Source organism: Solanum stenotomum, chromosome 8 (assembly GCF_019186545.1).
Source record: "Solanum stenotomum isolate F172 chromosome 8, ASM1918654v1, whole genome shotgun sequence".
NCBI lineage: Eukaryota > Viridiplantae > Streptophyta > Magnoliopsida > Solanales > Solanaceae > Solanum > Solanum stenotomum.
Window position 1 is genome coordinate 47,858,903 of NC_064289.1, and position 19,466 is coordinate 47,878,368.

The window sequence follows — 19,466 nt, forward strand, 5'->3', positions numbered from 1 at the left end:
CTAATATTATTTTATATGAGGCGTTTGCTTTTTTGTATTAAAAATAAAATGTATTCCAGAATAACGCTTCCTATTTTTTTCTTTAACAATCTCAACCTACAACTTAATTGCCAGCTTCTACTCCTTCATATATTTATCTAGACGTATTTGTGAGTTAGGGTGTATAGTCTTATACATTAGTATTCACTTTTTTTTTGCTCGTCCAATGTTCATAATTTTTTATACATATTCGAATGCGTCAAACCAATTAGAATTTCCCTAAGCATATCAGGTTGGCGATCCTCTACTTTCACTTTTGAAAACGTTTCCATTATTGTTTATATTCTTGTGGAACCATAGGAAAATGATTTTACACTAGTGAAAAGACCATAAAACCAACATTCCCTCTGGCCCGAGTTGCAAGTTTATATTCATTAAGTCTGAGAAAGCAAGCATTGTTAGTTTCTCAAAATAATACCTTGTTCCATTATGTATATAAACTTGCGACTTGAACCGGTGCAGATGTTGGTTTAATGGCCTTTTCACCAAGTGGAAAACCATTTTCCTATTGTTCCACAAGTATAAAAGAAATAATTGATAACTTTTCAAAATGAAACAAGAGTATCACCAACGTTATTAGGCTGAAGGAAAATCAAATGGCTTAGAGGCATTTGAAGATCTCCATAAAAAATTACAAAAACTAAACAAGAAATAATAAAATAGAATACTAATGTTTAAGACTATGCATCATTGCTCAGAAATACCTCCAGATAAACATTTGGAGGAACAAAAGTTGACAATCAAGCTGTTGGTGGAGACATTTAATAAACAAAAAGAAAGTGTTGTATGACCGAGCATCTCAAATTCATAATTATCATGGGTTACATAAAATATGACAAACAATGGGTCATCACAAAATATGACCTACTCTTACCATTCTTTAATATATTTTTTTATTATTTTTATTGTTTTTAATCAAGCAATGAGTTTCATTAATAAAAGAAATGCCAACTTTTTGTACACAGGAATTATACCAAAAAAGGAGGAACCTAAAAAAATAATATAATGGATGGTTTGATAGGGTGTAAAAGAATAATGATGAATATAGTGTATTCGTAATGACTGCATAAGTTATGCTAATAGTACTTTTTATGCAATTTTTTGTTTTGCCTATTAAAAATAAAATGCATTCAATAATTTCCATAAAAAATATTTGTTTTCAAAAATACCCTCATCACTCTTTAATCTCAAAAATTAGGAAATGTTTGAGCGTGATTTCAGGAGTAGTTGTGTCATTATTTAGTCTTATGCATGTGTTGAAACTCTTTGGATAACTAAAAAGATTTGCAAGTCACCTCTAGAAGCATTTCGAAACAATGACTCCTAACTATGAGATTATATTATACATGATGCAAAAAAAAACTCATGCCTGAGTATCCCAGGTTCTATGTGCTCTCCACATAACTACATAGGCAATATTCTATTAATAAACAATGGAATATATAATGTCAATAATAAATGAAAACTTCAAAATTAGTTTAACACAGAAAACAAAAGGAGTCTGGCATGCTGAACCTACACAAAGATAATACCCAAACATTTAAACAACCTACTTCACAATTGCAAACATCCTGAACAATGATCATACAATTGACACAGAACAACTTCAGAACTTCTATTTGCTTTTCTGATGGTTCCATGTCTCACTATCATCATTATCCTCGTCAAAATTATACCGAGAATAGTATGTATCCTACAAGATCATAACTAGCACTTTTCTAAAGTTGATAACAAAGTTACATTAAGGAATAATCATATGCACACCTTCAAAATTAGTGAAATATACAAAAGGTACAAATAGCAGCTTTCACAGTTATAGGAGTTGGATTAGCATTCAAATTGGAGCATAGTCTCTTGCACAAAGTTGGAACACCTCCACAGATTTTTCATCACTTCGACGAGTATAATCACAAATATTTGGGGAGCAAACCCCATCAAATTTTAAATATTACAACTTTTTTTTGATAAACAATTGTTTTTCGGGCAAACATGAACATAAAATATAAATCTACTCGTAGATGGCTTTCTTGTGCATTATAAATAGATTTTGGTTAATAATGCTAACTTTCCTAATAATGAGTAATATTAATATTTACTAAGGGGACGCTTGGTATAGTGTGTAAGAATAATGCTAAATAAAGAGTTTTAATAATGCTTGCATTAACTATTTATAGATTATTTCTTATGTAATGTATTAGAAGTTCTTGAATAAAAATATTTATTTACAAGATATTCTTCACATTTATTGTAACGACCCGAGTCTACACCCTGGACGTGACCGGCACTCTAGAACCATTACTGGTCCCCAAGTGAACCCTCATCCTAGCTAACTACAAGCGGAATACTAACTCAAGCATACATAAGCTTAAAACTAAATTAAATTCATTGAACTCGACTATTCAATTTTTAAAAGTCCGAACAATATTCAACACATATATACTCAGAGTTTGTAAAACAACTCAAAAGAAAGTAAATACAGACAACTCCTCAATTATGTCTATCTATGAGGCCTCTACTATTACAGAAGGATATCAGGACAAGACCCATGACATCTCAAAACTACTAACTGTAAGGTAAAGGTGAAGTCCTCCAAAATGTAAGAAGGCTCACCAAAGCTGACTGGAATATCATATGACCTCAATGAAATGCCTGTTGATGACCTTGAATACCTGTATCTGCATCTTGAAATGATGCAGGCCAAATGGCATCAGTACATGGAATGTATGAGCATGTAAGGGGAACTCTGCAACATAAGTATAAGCTCGATTTGATAACAAGAAAGACATACTCACCTCTTCTTATCTCAACATGATTCAAGAATACTCAACTCGACTCAGGGTAATTGCTTTTTAAGCTAGGACAAATGGTTCCACTATTGATAACTTATCTTCATGAAGATATCTTACTCTTGTGATGGTACAAATGATCGTGTCAGCCTTTTCAACATTGGGATTACAAGGTAATAATGTTACATCTAAATTTTGGATTGTTGATTGGGTGCTTCCAATCAAATGATCAACTCAAAAAGCATACTAAAAATGTTCTTGAGTATCAAGGTCCATTAGAAATATAGATTGCAAATGGTAGTAATTTAACAGTTCCCATGGTTAGGGATATTACTCCAACATTCAAAAATGCTTTTCTTTGACCAAAGCTCTCAACTAGTCTTATTTCAGTTGGACAATTGGTGGATAACAATTGTGATGTGAATTTTTCTCGTACTTATTGTCTTGTGCAGGATCAAGTGTCGGGGATGATAATTGCAAAGGGTCCTAAAGTTGGAAAATTATTTCCTAGATATTGTTTCATTCGTCCTATTCTATCCTTTGCTTGTACTTCTACAACTAATTAGACTGAGGTTTGGCATAAGCCTCTAGGACATCAAAATTTTATTATGTTGTCTCATTTATCTAATTCTTGTTTATTGGGGAATAAAACTCAATTTTCAATTGCTTCCATTAATTGTTCTAGTTTTAAATTAGGAAAAAGTAAAACCTTCATTTTCCTAATTTTGGTGGTCATGCTACAAAGTGTATTAATGTTATTCGTAGTGATGTTTGGGGAATTTCACCAATTGTTTCTCATGCTCATTTCAAGTACTTTGTGACATTCATAGATGATTATAGTCGGTTTACATGTGTATATTTTCTTCGATCCAAATATGAGGTATTTTCCATGTTCAAGACATTTTTGGCTTACATTGAGACTCAATTTTCTACGGGCAGATTAAGATCTGATTGTGGTGGAGAATATCAGTCTTATGAATTAACTGAATTTCTTTCTTGAGAATGGAATTGTCTCACAAAGCTCTTGTCCATATACCCCACAACAAAATGGGGTTCCTAAGCTTAAGAATTGTCAATATTCAGATGTCTCTCGTACATTATTGATTGAGTACTCTATCCCATCCAAATACTAGGTGGAAGCATTGTCTATTATTTTCTATTAATTAACCTACTACCATGTAAAGTGCTAAATCTTGAATCTCCATATTATCGTCTTTATCACCAAAATCCTAGCTATGATAATTTTCATACATTTGGTTGTGTTTTTTTTTTTTTTTTTTTGCATCTACCTTCTTCTCACCATATTAAAAAATTTTATTCAGTTTACTAAAGGTACTTTTGAGTTATAGTACTTAACAGAAAGGTTTTATTTTCTATGATCCATGTTTTGAGAAATTTTGTGTTTCTAAAATGTTGTTTTCTTTGAAAATTGGTATTTTGTTTCTACTCATGGCGAGTCATCTTCTATTTCTCCTCTTCATCTTGCTTTTGAGGAATTGTGATCTTCTTTGAACTGGTTCAAACTTTGATTTGTGTATGAACCAAATCGGTCAACTTTACCCCATCCTGAAACTGATCCACCACCTGAGACTGCACCATAACTAGACTTTTAGAATTCTTCAAGGTTTAATCCTCCTAAGCCTACTCGGCGATCAACTAGAGTATCTCGTATTCCTAATTGGTATGTCTTTTCCTCTACTTTATCCACCATTTCTGCTCCAACTTGTTACTCACAAGTTTGCCAGTATGAATGTTGGCCGAAACCAATAGATTAATAACTTTTGGCCCATAAAGAAAATAACACATGGGGTTGTTTCATGGCCTTCAAATGTCTGTCCAATTGGATATAAATAGGCTTATTCAAATAAAATTCATTTTGATGGAACACTTGATCAATACAAAGTTTGGTTTGTTTTTCTTGGTAATAAATAAGCGAATGATATGGACTATGAAGAGACTTTTGCACCAGTAGAAAAATGACTATGGTGCGAACAATTATTGCCATCGTTTCTTCACAAAATTGGTCTCTTCATAAAATGGATGTCAAAAATGCTTTTCTCCACTGTGATCTTGAAGAAGATATTTATATGAAACCTCCACCTAATTTGTTCTCGTCACCTACATGGGATATATGTAAGCTCCCCAAAATCTCCATTTTTTGACAGTTCCTCGCATCATTAGATATCTTCTAGGAACATCTATTCATGGATTATTCTTTCCTAGATAATCTATTATTTGTATTACTGCTTTTATTGATTATTAATAAGCATTGTGTCCTAATACTCGTCGTTTAATCATTGGTTGGCGCACATTTCTTAGAAAATCATTGATATCTTGGAAGAGTAAGAAGCAAGATCATGTATCCAAATAATCAACAAAGCTTGAGTATCAATCTATGTCTACTGCTTGTGCTGAGGTTGTGTGGCTTCGTAGATTACTTGGTGAGATGGAATTTAGTCAATCTAATCCTACTCTTCACCATTCTTATAATACTAGTGCTATTGAGATCGCTACTATTCTAGTTTATCATGAGAGAACCCAATGTATTGAAGAAGATTGTCATTATATACGAGAAGTGGTAGATAAAAGAGTCTTTACTATTTCGCATGTGTCCAGTAGTCTTCATATAGCTGATGCATTTACAAAATCCATGGCATGACAATACCATCAATTTCTATTAGGCAAATGGATGCTTCTTGATCGAATAGCATAAATTTAAGGGAAATGTTAGCATGATAAATTAATAGAGAATGATTGTATATATTAAATGTATCTAGTGTTGTAAATAAGTGAACTTATATAGATTTGTTGCAATAATTGTAGGGAATAATATTGTGATAGAATAACGGATTTAAAGGGATAACATAACAGATTTAGAGGGATTTGAATGGCAGATTTCGTGGCCCGGTACTGGTTCGAGTACATTAGCAACAATATAATGCCCTAACATAATGAATCTATACTTCGACATCCCAAGGTGCTATTATTGGGCACTATCATTAATCGGGAACACATCAATGTAGGACGCCCGTAGTTGATCCAGCAGCTTTGGCTTCTGATGCCACCGCATCTACTCCTTCTGTGGAACATGAAGGTGTATCTCCCATTGTGCCTCCCCAAGTCCCAGAACTACATGTCCTGTAGGTTGTAAGTCCCCTATGTGGGCATCAAATTTAGTGATCACACCGCTCATTCCTCTATACCTCTAGCAGGGTATATTGGGTCCTCTCGGTGGGACGTATATATCGAACTTCACATTTAGCTCATATGGTTTTATGTCAGTTGTAGCTCCCTTACCGTCAGATTCTATTACATTGACCATGTTATCAATCACAGTTCAATATCCAGTTTCAGCATGTTATAAACTTGGTCATTGCATTCAGTCATTTCATGTCCAGTATCCTCAATTAGTATCATGCTTATCATATATCATTGTTCAGTTATATGTTTGTTCAGTTCTGATTATTGTCCAGCTTTACTCTATCATGCATGTTCAGTATCTTTCAAGTACTGACACATACTCTGCGCTACGTCTTCTCGTGATGTAGGTTCAGGTCCTCCATTTTCAGATCACGCATAGATCAGTTCCCGATCTTCAGCTCAACAGCATCAGTGGTGAGTCCTCATTCTCCGGGGACAATAGACATGTTTCTTTTCTATTTTTAGTCTTTAGTTTCAATTTTTGCTAGATTTAGCCGGGGCATGTCCCAGCACTTCTAGTCAGTTAGAGGCTTATTTCAGATATAGTTAGATTCAGTTTTAGCACTTGAGTTTTATTTCAGTATCTCAAACTCTTCTCAATTTTATATATATTCAGTTAGCTTATTGGTATTCTCCATCATTTCAGCTTTATTATGATTAAGCTTCCGCACAATACTTTCCTAATTCAGTTTATTTAGTGTGCTTATGATATGCCAGCAGGGTTAGCCTGGGGTCACTCGTGATCCTAGGTACCCTGTCCGCATCATGGGGGTAGCTTCGGGGCGTGACACATGGCTCCTTATTGCTTTTTAGCATAGACTAGTGGATCCACTTAGTAGTAGATTCTATACCCAGGCAAAGTATAGGACAAGTCTGGCAGCGTGGGCTAGATGTTGTATCATAACATAGCTTATAGTGATTGTTGTCGATTAGAGAATCTCCCATAGAGTTATATTGTATTTTTATAAACTGAGTTATTATTGTATTTTCAATACATTGAGTTGCTATCTACTATTTTAATAAATTTCCATATATTGCATCTTTTATTGTTGCTTTATCTTGAGTTTAGTATCCAAAGTTCAATACCTAAAGTTGAGTATCCAGAGTTGAATATCTTATTATTGAGTTGATCCATATTTCTCTAAGTTTAGCTGAATATCACGTCCAGGGTGTAGGCTCGGTTCATGACACCTATACTCCAGCAAGGTATAGGACAGTTCTGGTAGCATGGACGAGCCGTCATATCATTACATAGCTCATAGTGATGATTGTCAGTTATAGAATCTCCCAAATAAGAATAAAGAGTTTATTATTGTATTTTCATAACTATTTGAGTTAATGTCTACAATTTTAAAAGTTTCATGTATATAGAGTCTTATATTGTTGTTTTCATTATGAATTGAGTATTCTATGTTGAGTTGAGTTTTCCGAGTTGAGTTGAGTTGTGTATCCTTGAATTGAGTTAAGTATTCCTAAGTCGAGTTGAGTATTCTTTAGTCATGTTGAGTTGAGATGAGGTGAGCATGTCTTTCTTACTATTACTTTGAGCTTATAGTTATATTGCAGAGTTCCCCTTACATGCTCCTACATTCTATGTAGTGACGCCATTTGGCATGCATCGTTTCATGATGCCAATACAGGTATTCAGGATCATCAACAGGTATTTTGTTGAGGTCATATGATATTCTAGTCAGCTTTGGTGAGCGTTCTTACATTCCGGAGGACTTCACCTTTACCTTATAGTTAGTAGTTTTGAGATATCGTGGGTCTTGTCTCAATATTCTTCTGTAATAGTAGAGGCTTCATAGATAGACAGAGTTGAGGAGTTGTTTGTATGTACTTTCTTTTGAGATGTTTTACAAACTCAGAGTATATATATATATGTTGATTATTGTTCAAAATTTTTAAAGTTGAATAGTCGAGTTCAATGAATTTAATTCAGTTTTAAGCTTATGTATGGTTGAGTTAGTCTTCCGCTTGTAGTCAGCCAGGATAAGGGTTCTCTTGGGGGCCAGTAATGCTTCTGGAGTGCCGGTTATGTCCATGGTGTAGACTTGGGTCGTCACAATAATTGTGAAGAATATCTTGTAAACAAATATTTTTATGCTAGAACTTCTAATACATTACATAAGAAATAATCTATATATAGTTAATGCAAGAATTATTAATACACTTCATTTAGCATTATTCTAACAAACAATACCAAACGGCCCCTTAGTAAATATTAACACTACTCATTATTAGGAAACTTACCATTATTAACCAAAATCTATTTATAATACACAGGAAAGCCACCTACGAGTAGATTTCTATTCTATGTTCATGTTTTTGGAGGTGTTTGATGGGGTTGACTCCGCAGATATTTGTGATTATACTCGTCAAAGTGATGGAAAATCTGGGGAGGTGTTCCAACTTTGTGCAAGAGACTATGATGGGATCTCCAATTTGAATGTTGATCCAGCTCATATAACTGTGAAAGCTACTATTTGTACATTTTGTATATTTCACTGATTTTGAAGGTGTGCATATGATGATTCCTTAATGTAACTTTGTTATCAACTTTAGAAAAGTGATAGATATGACCTTGTTAGATACGTTCAATTCTCGATATGATTTTGACGAGTATGATGATGACAGTGACGGGGAACCATCAGAAAAAGAAATAGAAATTCTTTAGTTGTTCAGTGTCAACTATATGATCATCGTTTAGGATGTTTGCAATTGTGAAGTAGGTTGTTTAAATGCTTGGCTATTTTCTTTGTGCTCGTTCAACATACCACACTCCTTATGTTTTCTGTGTTAATCTAATTTTGAAGTTTTCACTTATTGTTGACATTATATATTCCATTGTTTATCAATAGAATATTACCTATGTAATTATGTGGAGAACACACAGAACCTGGGATAATCAGGCATGAGTTTTTTTGCATCATATATAATAGTATCTCATAGTTAGGAATTATCGTTTCGAAATGCTTCTAGAGGCAACTAGTTGATTATCAAATGCTTTTGAAATCAAATGTTTTTTTTATGGATGGAGTATCAAAAACGATGGACCTCCTCAAGAATCACTCTAATTAACTCGTTGATTAACGTTTCAAGGACACTTCATCCAATTCTAAGTGTCAGCTATCGTAAATCAGTATAAACCAAACTAAATTAGTTGGGGTCGATCACACAACTAAATGAGTTGGGATCGATCACACAGAGAGTAACTTTCTTTCGAATTCGATTATGAAATTATGACGGTGACCTTTGCAACTGAACTCATAAAATGTTTACAAATCTATGAACCAAACTTAAAAAACGCCGTCACTAATCCAAACAAACAGTTGTCGGACTACTTAACCACGTCAACAATCAACAAGAGACAATCAAATAAGGAGGCAATACTTGGGGGATTCACTAACCAACTGCTAATTTCAACTCAACAGGTGCAAAACATTAACCAACCATGCTAATTTGTTATGGGTAGGATGGATAAGGCACTTTTCTCTCGAACAAATACCTTATTTCCACTGAGTTCTTTCAAACCTCAGTGCATTCCATAAGAAGACCAGCCCACAATCTCATTAAATCTACTCTCTCAAGCTAGAAACAAAGGATGGAGCTTGGGTTTAACTTTCTCAAGCTGAAACCGTCAAGACCCACTAGCTAAGGATGCTAAGTTACTACCTTAGCTCTACACTTTTTTCTCAAGCAAGCATAAAACCCTGAAGTACATTTGCGATAAACATACAATATAGAAGCTAAACCATAGTAATAACTCATACCCATTTCAAATTAACACCGAAAATCAATATTTACTAGCACCCATTGAATTAAGCACAACAATTGATTACAATGTCAAACCCCAAGATTGGGGTTTTAGCCAATTATCGTAGAAAGACAAAATTTGATACCTGCTACAGATTCCATAACTGGGTATTTGAAAATCAAAAGTTTACTATGAAGAATCTCTTTGCTATTACAATACCCAATTGAAAATAGTGCAAAAATTATTCAAAATCAACAATAGTAGTGTTTTGCTCTCCTTCTTTTGTTCCTCACAATTTTTTAATGCTTTCTCTCTCTTTCAAAGATCAATTTATATTAATCTGAGGTGTGACTTTTTGGGCCATTCGGCAAGGAAAGTCGGGCTTCACCGACCCTTTCGGGGACTCACCGATCATCCTCTCATCTCGCCTTCTTTCTTCACATTTTCCTTGTTCAACCATTGTAATTTTAGGCGATCTAGAACAGATTGTCGTTCCACTCCGCGATATGCCCTATAGTCTCTTAGCTCCCCAATCTGCACTTACCAGGGTCTCCATCAGTACTTTTTGGTGACATGGCCATTCTTCGCTGATGCAGTCGGTGATTCGCCGATAGAAAATGCAATTCGTCAAAGTTCCTCCTATTTTAGGCTCAGTGGTGTGTAAATTAAGGCAATCCAAGGGTAGCTTGGCGATCCGCTAAGTTCTCTCAGCGATCATCAGGCTTGTTTTCTTGTCCTTCTTGCCTATTAATGTCCTAGCTTTGTTCCTCAACCCATGTACCTGAAAATCAAGGATTTAACATAATTTATTGGCACAAGTTAAGCATTTGAAGACACTAAATCTATGTAAACAAAGCCCTAAATGAGTCCAAATCTCGGACTCATCAACACCCCCAACTTAAACTCTTGCTTGTCCTCAAGTAAAACTCAAGTTCAGCAGTTCAAAAATGATATCTTAAACAGTGATACAGAAGACTCAATCATGAATACACACAACAAGACTCAACTTACTCATGCAAGGATCAATTGTGCACTCAAAGATTCAAATTGTGAGTCGCTATTATCAAAGATGCTCAAGCACACAATACTTGCTTCAAATGCAAGTTTAAGCTCAATAAAGGTTCTCAAATGCCCTCACAACAAAGATGATTCCATATTCACACACTATTCTTCAACAATTTATAGCTCCGGAATCACATACGACTCTCACACTCACAAAGATGAACACAGGCATGACTTTACCCATAGGTTTGCCAGTATTTTCCAATCAATATTCGTTTCAGCTAACTCAAGATCAAAAAGGTCTTTTCAAGGCTTTCAACGGGGTAGAGTGTAAAGGTATGGTCATTTAGGCTTAGTGGCTGCTACCCTCATGAAATGTGGTCTGAACAACACTTTTCTTCCTCTTCTTCAGCATTTCACTCATGCTCAAAATTCACACCATTATTCAACTTTCAATAAGTTTCTTGATACCTTATTTCTTTTGCAACTTTCAAAACATTATTTCATAATCTTTTTATTCTTTTTCTTCCTCTTTTTTTTATGTGCAGAGGTTCCATCTTTTTTTTTTAAATCATGGATCAAAGGGGGACTTCTTCACATTTCTTGATTTACCTTCTCTTTTCACCATACCCTAAACTTAGGTTTTTGGCCTAACTTGGCTATTCAAACCAACCATACTTCATGAGAGGGGTCACAATTGCATCAAGTTTCTTCCAAGAAAAGGATAAGGCAAAAAGGGGTTCGTTCAAGCAAGGTTCACACATCTCCCAAGGGTAGCCATAAAGAGGTATATTGTCAAATTGTTTCACTCTTCAAAATTTGTTGCCTAAGATCATTTCAAGTGCTTTCATCACTTAGTCAACCGGATCAACGGGAAAAATTATAGGTGTCATCACACAAGGTTCAAAGTAAGATCATCACACAAGGCATAGACACCAATATCAAACGAGACTCTACACTTTTGCTAGTGTGTAATATTAATCACAAGAGACTTCACTCGATAACCGGCTAATCACAACGAAATGCAACAAGTTAACACATCGTCTATGCAACTTCATTTGGCCTCATCGTAGTCGCGCATTTATTTTTGTTCGATATTAATAACACTATTCAATTCATCAGTATTGATCATAACCGAAACTCAGATAACTTTTCGAACGAACAAAGGACTTAATAACCAAACACCTACCACCCCACCAAAAGCATCCAACATAGTCCTCAATATGAATAGAGAGCCAACAATAACAAAGGTAAAATTAAACTATTGGTACTAAAACAAACAGAGTAAGGTGACAAGAAATCTTCACTAGGTGCCCATTCGGTGAAGGTTTGTTGGGTTCGCCAAACTGTTTGGTGTTTCACCGAACATTCAGGGGTTCATCGAATTTTCCTGGCTGCAACCAATCCATTATGGACAGAAGGGCAGACGAGAGCGAGTATGCCGATTGGCTTTAATGCATCGCCTAATGGGTAGGAATCCTCACTGACTGCTCCAAGACGCCCAGATATCAGGACTAATGCAAAAAGGCGGTGAAAGTCAGGTCGCCCAATCATTTCGGCGTGTCACTGAGTGATGGATATACCTCGCCTAATGTTCCAGTATCTCAGCCCAACTTTTGATGCCAAGAAAGCGATCAACATCGAGATCACCTAACGGATTCAGTGATCCATCGATAGAACCTTCATCTCACAAAATCGCCTACACTTACACATTCAGCACACATTATTTGAAAAACCAACACTTGGGTTGCCTCCCAAGAAGCGCCTTATTTAATGTCGTGGCACGACGTGGAAATGCTCTCAAGCATCTTCCAAATACACCACTTCAATCATAGAAATTTCATGGCATTCTCCAAAATACAACTTTAAGTGCTACCCATACACCTTGAAGGAAGGGCCTTCTATACCTTCGACTTTAATGGCACCATTTGTGAACACCCGAGTTACTCTAAATGGACCTAAGCATTTGGATTTAAGCTTTCACGGAAAGAGTCGTAGTCGAGAATTATATAGTAACACCCAATCTCCAACTCGGAACTCCCTCTTAAGGATTCAAGAATCATGCCATTTCTTCATTTTTTTCTTTGTAGATAGATGAACTTTCATAAGCCCTGAACCTGAATTCAACCAATTTATTGAGCTGGTCTACTCTTCCTTTTAAGGTCTTTGCCAAGTCCAGGTTTAGAGCCTTTAATGCCCATAATGCTTTGTGTTCCAATTCAACCGGTAGATGGCAAGATTTCTCAAAGACTAGTTGATACGAAGACATACCAATTGGTGTTTTGTAGGCGGTGTGATATGCCCACAGAGCATCTATCTTTCTAGATCAATCAGTTCTATTTTCATTTACTATATTTGCCAAAATACTCTTGATTTCCCAATTCGAAACTTCCACTTGGCCACTCGTTTGAGGATGATATGGAGTTGCTACTTTATGTCTCACCCCATATTTGCTCAATGCGGACGGAAAAAGCTTGTTGCAAAAATGGGATCCCCCATCACTAATAATAGCATGAGGAGTACCAAACCTGGCAAAGATGTAGCATTTTAGGAACTGAACAATACTTCTCCTTTCATTTTTTGGTAGTGCGACAGCCTCTACCTATTTAGAAACATAATCTACTGCCACCAAAATATACTTATTACCAAATGAGCTTACAAAATGGACCCATGAAATCTATTCCCAAAACATCAAATAACTCAACCTCCAGAATAGGCGTGAGAGGCAACTCATGTCTTTTAGACACTCCACCTTGTTTCTGACATTGAGTGCACTTTTTAACAAACTCATGAGCATCTTTGTAAAGGTACGGCCAGTAGTAACCACTTTGAAGAACTTTGGCAGTTGTAGGCACCCCACCATGATGACCCCCAACCGGTGAAGAATGACAAGCATGGAGAATTTCGTTGACTTCTTCCTCTGGCACACATCTCCTAATGATATGATTTGCACACTCTCTGAATAAATATGGTGCATCCCAAAAGTACTTCTTTACGTCGAACAAGAACCTCTTTTGTTGATAGAAGTTTAGTACTTCCGGCATTAATCATCACACCACATAATTAGCAAAATCAGCATACCAAAGAGTTTGATGGAGAGTTACCGTAAATACCTGTTCATCGGGGAATGAATCATTTTGTCTACCTCGAGCTCATCATTCTCATTGCCTTCTAACCTTGATAGGTGGTCAGCCACTTGGTTTTCACAACCTCTTTTATCCCTTACTTCAAAGTCAAATTCTTGCAATAGCACTACCCACTGTATTAATCTCGGCTTGGCATCCTTCTTTGCCATCAAATAATGCAGAGCCGCATGATCAGTGTGAACAACCATTTTAGTGCCTAGCAAGTATGCCCTAAATTTCTCAAACGCATATACTACCGCAAGTAATTCTTGTTTGGTAACTGTGTAGTTACGTTAAGCACCATTTAGAGTTTTGCTTACGTAGTAAACGGGGTTAAATAGTTTGTTGTGTTTTCCCCAAAACGACACCTAATGTTGTGCTACTTGCATCACACATTACTTCGAAGGGTTCTGACCAATCGGGACTAATGATAACCAGGGTGGAGTTCAATTTTTCTTTCAAACACTTGAAGATCACCATGCACGCATCATCAAAGTTGAATTTCACCTCCTTCTCCAAAAGTTTACATAGAGGGTGTGCAATTTTTTAGAAGTCTTTGATGAACCTGCGGTAAAAGCTTACATGTCCCAATAAACTCCGAATATCCTTCACCGAAATTGGTGGTGGTAATTTCTCAATCACTTCAATCTTTGCTTTATCAACCTCCAGCCCTTTTTGTGACACATTGTGACCAAGAACTATACCTTCCCTAACCATGAAGTGGCATTTTTACCAATTTAGGACCAAATTTGTCTCCACACATATTTGAAGAACTTGTCCCAAGTGCTCTAAACATGCTTCAAAACTATCACCCACAACCGAGAAGTCAACCATGAAGACTTCCATCAAATCCTTCACCATATCAGCGAAAATAGATAGCATGTAATGTTAAAATGTTGCCAGAGCATGACATAATCCGAACAGCATCCGTTTGAAGGCAAAAGTTTCATACGGGTAGGTAAAGGTGGTTTTTTCTTATTCTTCCAAAGCAATGGAAATTTGATTATAACCGGAGTACCCATCCAAAAAGCAATACCATTCTCTCTCTGAAAGTCGATCACGCATTTGATCCATCAAAAGGCATGGGAAAGTGATATTTTTCAGTCCACGTGTTTAGCTTATGGTAATCTATGCACACCCGCCATCCGGTCACCGATCTCATAGACACAAGCTCCCCCTTTTCATTTGGGACTACTGTGATGCCTCCCTTTTTTGATACACATTGTACAGAACTTACCCATATGCTATCCACAATAGGGTAGATCACACTTGCATCCAACCACTTTATTATCTCCTTTTTTACAACCTGTTGCATTGGTGGGTTCAATCTTCACTGATGTTCAACACTCGGTTAACATTCACTATCAAGCTAAATTTTGTGAGTGCAAATGCCGAGAGGAATGCCCACTATGTCAGGGATAGTCCAACCTATAGCTTTGATATGTTTCTCAACACCTCAAGGAGCAATTTTACTTTCCATTCAAGCAAATCAGCTGCAATGATTACACGTAATATTTTATTTTCCCCCAAAAAAGCATATCGGAGATGGGAGGGAAGCACTTTTAATTCGAGCTTGTTGGATCCTCCGTTGATCACTTTGCGAGAGGACCTTCTCGATTTTTTAGATCAATGTACAGCTTCAATAGAGTCTTTGAATATTCCTCATGCCCGAAAGAGCAGCTACTACCTCTTCGTAGCCTTGAACTGCGAACTCATCATAGTTAGCAAGCACGGCCTCAAGTGGTTCACTCATACACATCAAATGGCTCACACTAGCCTCCACCTCATCAATAACATCAATAGTATATACCACGTGAATATCGCTTGGGTGCTTCATTGACTTACACACATTAAAGGTTACTTCATCTTCGTTCACCCGGAACTTCAATTCCCCACTTTCAACATCTATCAAAGCTCTCCCGGTTGCCAAGAATGGTCTTTCCAAAATGATGTGAATTTCAACATCGATCTCGCAATCGAGAATGACAAAATCAGCCAGAAAAATGAATCGATCAACCTTTACCAAGATGTCGTATAGTATCCCCACAGGGTTTTTAATTAATCAATCTGCCATCAGGAGTCTCATTGTTGTGGATTTCGGTTCACCTAACCCAAGTGGTTTGTAGATTGTGTATGGCATTAGGTTGATGCTTGCTCCTAAATCATATAGAACCTTGGAAAATTAGAGCATGCCGACGGTGCAAGGGATGGTGAATGCTTTGGGATCTTCTTTCTTTTTCATCAGCTCCTTAGTCATAATTGCACTACAACTATTTGAAACTTCGATTATTTCAAAGTCCAAGCTTTTTCTTTTTTTGTGACTAACTCTTTCATAAACTTGGCATAACTTGGCATTTCTCCACTAGAGGGAGATTAATCGGTAATGTCTTGAACATCGATAAAAACTTCTTGAACTTCTCATCCTCGTTTTTCTTCTTGAGGCGTTGGAGAAATGGAGGAGATATTTTGGGTAGAGGTTGCACAATTTTTGGGATTGGGTTGTTTTGTTCCACATCTTTTTGTGACCCTTTAGTGATGCTTTGATGGATGAGTATTTCTTCTTCCTCCATACCTTTGTTTTCTTCATGAACTTGAGCTTCATCATTGCCCGTCACATCACCTACCTCTACCTTTACACTACATGTAACCACAGCTAGACCTCTATCACCATTTTCCCCCGTCATATTTGGTTTCAACTGTGCTGACAGTAAACTCAACTGACCTTCAAGTAGCTTAATTGCATCCGCGTGAGAGTTCACTCTATTGTTCAATGATGAAATATTGGCTTTCATCCTTTTTAACAAATCATCTGAACCTTCAACTTTGTCAATGATGTGTGACAGCAAATCATTCACCCGGGGACTACTTGCACTCCCTTTCGACTTTGGGCTCTCACTCGATTGAGTGTGGTCTTCTTCATTATCATCCTCTCTTCTCTAATAATCACTTTGCTTAGCCCATTCTTGATAGTATCTTTTTTTATCTTCCCCTTTGTGACAGTTCCAACCTTGATTCCCACCTCGTTGTAAATAGCGTGGGTGAAAACCCTCCTTGTATCTCTTGGAATTCCAACCTTTATTCTCCATCGGCTTTGAATAACCTGAGGAAGAACCCTCCTCAACTCTAAACACTCCACGTGTTCCCTTGGGATTTTTCACATTCTCCAACACATGCTCTTGTAGTAGCTCCATTTGGGCCAACATCTTCTTGATGTTCTCTTTCCTTATCAAGTTACTCTTGAGTCGTTCTAAAACAAAAAGGGGAAACTTGATCTTCTTGAGTCTACCAAGCTTGATTTATTTTTGTCATTTCATCAAGAAGAAATGAAGCAACCTCAAATGATTGCAACATTATTCCCCCTTTAACCAATTGATCAGCCACTCCTTTATTTTCGAATCAAGACTCTGGTAAAAATATTGGAGTAGAAAATCGTTTGGTAGCCCATGAGTTGGGCATTGAAGTAGGAGTTTCTTAAACCTCAACCACATTTCATGGATGGGTTCACCCTCCAATCGCTTAAAACCTTGAATGTTATCCCTGAGTTTTATCATCCTCGACAGAGGAAAGAATCTCGCATTGAATGTCGTGACATGCTCATCCACGATGTGATAGAATTCTTTGGTAACTCAGCCAACCACTTGCTAGCATCCCCCGTCAGAGATAGTGGAAATAAGTTGAGCCGGATTGACTCTTCTGACACATACTTGAATGAAAATGGGCTGCACACATCTATAAAATTCCTCACATGCACATGTGGATCTTCATAAACCAGCCCTCCTTAAAGACCCTTCATTTGGAGGAGATAAAGAGTTGTGCTCGTGACCTCAAATATCACATTATCATCAGTTGGTGGTAGGCAAATTGCACCCATTTCACCCGATTAGGATGGGTTGTACACACTATTAATATCATTGATACCATCTTGGTGACTTGCTTGGCTACCATTCACCTCTGCCTCACTCATTCTTACTTCCATTCATCCCAATCAACACGTGCATAATGCAGCCCAAATCGATTCAACTACAGCCGACAAATTCATAAGTTAAACTTCGATAAAGAAACTCTAAACAACGCTACTCCCCAGCAACGGCGCCATTTTGATTAACGTTTCAAGGACACTTTATCCAATTCTACATGTCAACGATAGTAAATCAGTATAAGCCCAACTAAATGAGTTGGGGTCGATCCCACAGAGAGTAACTTTCTTTTGAATTCGATTATGAAATTATGATGGTGACCTTTGCAGCTAAACTCATAAAATGTTTAGAAATCTATGAACCAAACTCAAAAAATATCGTCACTAATCCAAACGAATAGTTGTCGGACGACTAAACCATGTCAACAATCAACGAGAGACAATCAAATAAGAAGGCAATACTTGGGGGATTGACTAAGCAACTGCTAATTTCAACTCAATAGGTGCAAAACATTAACCAACCATGTTAATTTGTTATGGGTAGGATGGACTTTAGATAAGGCACTTTTCTCTCGAAAAAATACCTTAAGCCTCTAAGTTCTTACAAACCTCAGTGCATTCCATAAGAAGACCAGCCCACAATCACATCAAATCTACTCTCTCGAGCTAGAAACAAAGGATGGAGCTTGTGTTTCACTTTCTCAAGCTGAAACCATCAAGACCTACTAACTAAGGATGCTAAGTTACTACCTTAGCCCTACACTTCTTTCTCAAGTAAGCGTAAAACCCTAAAGTACATTGCGATAAACATACAATATAGAAGCTAAACCACAGTAATAACTCAGACCCACTTCAAACTAACACCGAAAATCAATAATTACTAGAACCCATTGAATCAAGAACAGCAATTGGTTACATTGTCAAACCCCCAAGATAGGAGTTTAAGCCAATCATCGTAAAAAGAAAAAATTTGATACCTGCTATATATTCCATAGCTGGGTTTTTAAAAATCAAAAGTTTACTATGATAAATCTCTTCGCTATTACAATACCCAATTGAAAATAATGCAAAAATTATTCAAAATCAACAATAGCAGTGTTTTTGCTCTCCATTTTTTGCTGCTCACAATATTTAAATGCTTTCTCTCTCTTCCAAAGATCAATTTATACTAAGTTGAGGTGTGACTTTTTGGGCCATTCAGCGAGGAAAATCAGGCTTCACCGACCCTTTCGGCGACTCATCGATCGTCCTCTCATCTCGCCTTCTTGCTTCACGTTTTCCTCCTCCAACAACTGTAATTTTAGGCAATCCAGATCGGGATCTCTGTTCCACTCCGTGATGCACCCTTTAGTCTCTTAGCTCACCAATCTAATGGTCTCCATCAGTACTTTTCGATGACATGGTCATCCTTCGCCGATGCAGTTAGCAATTCGCCGATAGAAAATGCAATTCGCCGAAGTTCCTCCTATTTTAGGCTCAGTGGTCTGTAAATTAAGGTGATCCACGGGTAACTTGGTGATCTGCAGAGTTCTCTAGGCGATCATCAGGATTTTTTTCTTGTCCTTCTTGTATGTTAATGTCCTAGCTTTGTTCCTCAACCCATGTACCTGAAAATCAAGGATTTAACATCAGTTATTGGC

The 19,466-nt window shown here is 36.8% G+C and overlaps 1 protein-coding gene across 1 annotated transcript in view; it reads right to left on the bottom strand.

The window, feature by feature from the left end:
* LOC125872833 (ATP synthase subunit d, mitochondrial) overlaps nucleotides 1-19,466 on the bottom strand; it is a 739,546-nt gene that overhangs the window by 8,174 nt on the left and 711,906 nt on the right. The gene's annotated exons all lie outside the window — the stretch shown is intronic.